Consider the following 3,246-nt stretch of genomic DNA (forward strand, 5'->3'; position numbering starts at 1 on the left):
GGGGCCCCCCCCCCAGGCACCCGGGACGGGGACCGGACGGGACAGGAGGGACCAGCAGGGCTGGCTGCACAGGTGAGCGATGGGAACCAGGGAGGCTCCGAAGACGCCTCCCAAGGTCTGAGGTCTCTGCTTTTTCTGCTTTCCTGTCACCCGCCCCACCTGCCACCTTCGAAGCCGCCATTCCCAAAGGCCACTGAGGCCTCAGCCACGCCAGTCGGGTGCCTGAGCTGGGCTGGGCCAGGATGGCGGGTGCAGGGGCTCCCCTCCCAGAGGAAACAGGCAGGTGTGATGGGGGCTGCATAGACCCCAGGCTCGGAGCACCCCGGCGACCCCCAAACAGCTCCACCCCCAGCCCAGAGACCAAGAGTGGGCACGTCTTGAGGACGTGTGGGGTCCAAGGACTCGGGGTCACACCTTATCTCCACATGTGGGAAACCCCCCATCTCCCCCCTGCAGCTGAAGCCTGCCACGTCCCTGCATCCCACCCCCACCCCTGCTATAGAAACTGTGTTTTCTGATGACAAAATAGCCAGGGAGGCGGAGGGAGGGGGGAGGGGCATCGGGTGAAGGGCAGGGTCACGTGGTCGGCGGACCAGCCCGCCAGGACCCGGCCTGGGGCCCAGGGATCTGAGCGCCCAACCAGGGGGTTCAGACCACAGGGCACTCAGTGCCTCGGCCCCATCGAGACGCAGCTGTCTGTCCGCGGGAGCCGCATCCGCGGGCCCACACACGTTCCCGCAGCGTGGGCCCCTGCACGCGTTCAGGAGGTGCTCAGCTGCACCGGCCACGTGGCCAGAGACCAGAAACGGCCCCAGTGCCAGGCGCGGGGGCCGGAGGCCTAGGCAGTGAGGAAAAAGCTCAGCCCACAGCCCCGTTACTCTTGATTCCGTGGGTGAGCGGCCAGGCGGGTGAACTCCAGGGCTGAGGGGGCAGGTGTGTTTCCGACGTGCTGACCGTAAGGCCCCGGTTTGGGGCCCCTCGTGAGAAGGCATCTCGAAGGTGCCCCCCAGCTCCCTCTGCCGGCCTGGGGTGTAGCTGTCACCCCTGGAAGGGGAAGCCTGGAGGGCGGTGGACCCCGCCTGGGGACTCCGGCAGAGAAGGGCCCTTGGCTCTCCTCAACCCCCCGTTCCCCCCACACCCACCCACCCACCCCTCCTGTCCCTCACCTGCCCTGGGATGGGCCAGCCCCTCCCCAGTGCTCCGTCCATCCCTTCCCAGCTGCGGGCTGGGGGTGGGGACGCTTCCTGTCTCTGACGAGGCTCCCGGGGGGCTTAGAGGCTAACCCAGAGTCGTGGTCACTGCAGCCTGAGGCCAAAAGGAAATTGGAAACATGGCTCATCGTGGACTTTGTGTATTCATTTTGAGCATTTTAGATACTGGACTAAACTCTCTGACCTTGATGCTGGGTCGCGCCTGCCCACCTGGCCGTCGTCCTGGCCCCGCTAACTCGGCAGCCAGGGCCTTGCGTGCCGTCACGTCCACCGGGGCGCCCACTGGAGCCTGGAGCACCGCGGGGGCCGGTCAGCATCCTGGCCTCCGGCACCCGATCAGGCCTGGGCCTTCATCAGAGGCCGACGCAGCTGAGCGTCTCAGGGCTGGTTGGTGACAAATACGCACGTTTTGAGGGACAGCTGATCCGAGACAAGGGCCACCTGACGCCCAGCGGGACGGTGGGCAACCAGCCGGCTCTGTCTCTCCCACTCTCTCCTCTCCTGCTGTCTCTGTCTGTCTCTGTCTCTCTCTTCCTCTCTCCCTTCCCCATGTTTGTAGCTGAATCGCTATGAATTAAACTTATGCCCAGAAGATGGGTTTCCCCTGAATTCGTTGATTCTCTGACATGTCACCAGCTCATGAGACACCGCCTGCGCCCTCGGGCGCTGCACAGACTCCACCTCCCTCTTCAGACGGGGGAAACCGAGGCTCCCATGGGAAGTGTGACGAGCCCGGAATACCTGGGAGCGGCAGATGGCGGGTGATTCCCACGCAGACCCATCTGTGGATGCCCTGGACGGCCCAGGAGCCATGGCAAGCTGGCAGTGGGCACGCCAGGGACCGTCGTGCTGATGGGGACGTCGGCGGTGGGGGACTTGGAAGGAAGGAGGTCACACCCACCCAGGCTGGGCAGAGGGGGTCCTGCCTCAGAGCCAGGGCACTGTTAGGGCACTGAGGATGAGGGAGGGGTGGTCCTGGAGCCCACCCCAGGCCCGGAAGACTCCTGGACCTGTTTTCACCACCTCAGGGCCTGGCTGCCCACAGACCGGGACCCAGCAGGCCAGGCGAGCTGGACTCCAGCTCCGGATGCCAACTGTCCCCCACCAGCACCCTCTGGGAACCAGGTCAGGCTGCGTGGGGACCCTCCTGCTCTCCTTTCCTCTCCCTCGACCCCCAGACTCCACTCCACAGCTAGGCTGCTGTGCTGTGCTGAGCTGCGTTATTGGGGTCTGAGGTTCCCCACCTGCCAGACTCTTGGCAAACGTTCTGTTGACGTCCAGTGGTGCCCAGTGGTGCGGCCTTATTGGTCGGTTATTTGCAGGGTGTGTGGGCTCTTTCCTGGCCCAACATGGGAAGGGTCTGGCTGGGAGGGTGCAGCGCCGGGGCCTGCACAGGCCACTCCTCACAGGAGATGTGAGCCCAGGATGCGAACCCAGCCAGAGATCTTCCCACAATGCCCTGTGGCCCTGGGCTGCAGCCGTCACTGTGCAGAATCCCTACCCCGGGCTCCCGCCTACCACACCCCTCCTGCTGTCCCCGATGCTCGGTGCAGGGGTGAGCCGGTGAAGGGTGATGCTGCAGGGCCCTCTGAGACCACGATCCCACCCCCGACTCCGGGGGAGGGACTGCCCTTCGGCCTTGCTGCAATGGCCTGAAAACCCCAGAATTCAGCCTCCCGCTCTAGGCCCCCATCCCCCCTGGCCTGTGCTCAGACCCTCCCTTCAGGAAGCCCCTCTCACACCACCTCCCTGGGCACTGGGGGGTGGGGGACAGGGTGCGAGGCGTGTGCCATCCTGCTTGGAACTGTGTCTCCAGGCACCTGCCAGAGGGCAGAGGTCACGACCCCACTCTTCCTGCTCCGAGGACGCTTCTCTCTCGGCCTCCAAAGTCTTCCGCCAGATAACTCTTCCCATACCCAGGGAGCTGGTCCCCAGAGCCACCCTCTCGCCACCGGGGGACGTCCCTGAGGCCTGTTGCCCGGCAACCGCCTGGTGCAACCAGGGCAACCGCCATCCTGATCTCACCAAAGCCCCC

Source organism: Lipotes vexillifer, unplaced genomic scaffold (assembly GCF_000442215.2).
Source record: "Lipotes vexillifer unplaced genomic scaffold, Lipotes_vexillifer_v1.1 scaffold1701, whole genome shotgun sequence".
Classification (NCBI taxonomy): domain Eukaryota; kingdom Metazoa; phylum Chordata; class Mammalia; order Artiodactyla; family Lipotidae; genus Lipotes; species Lipotes vexillifer.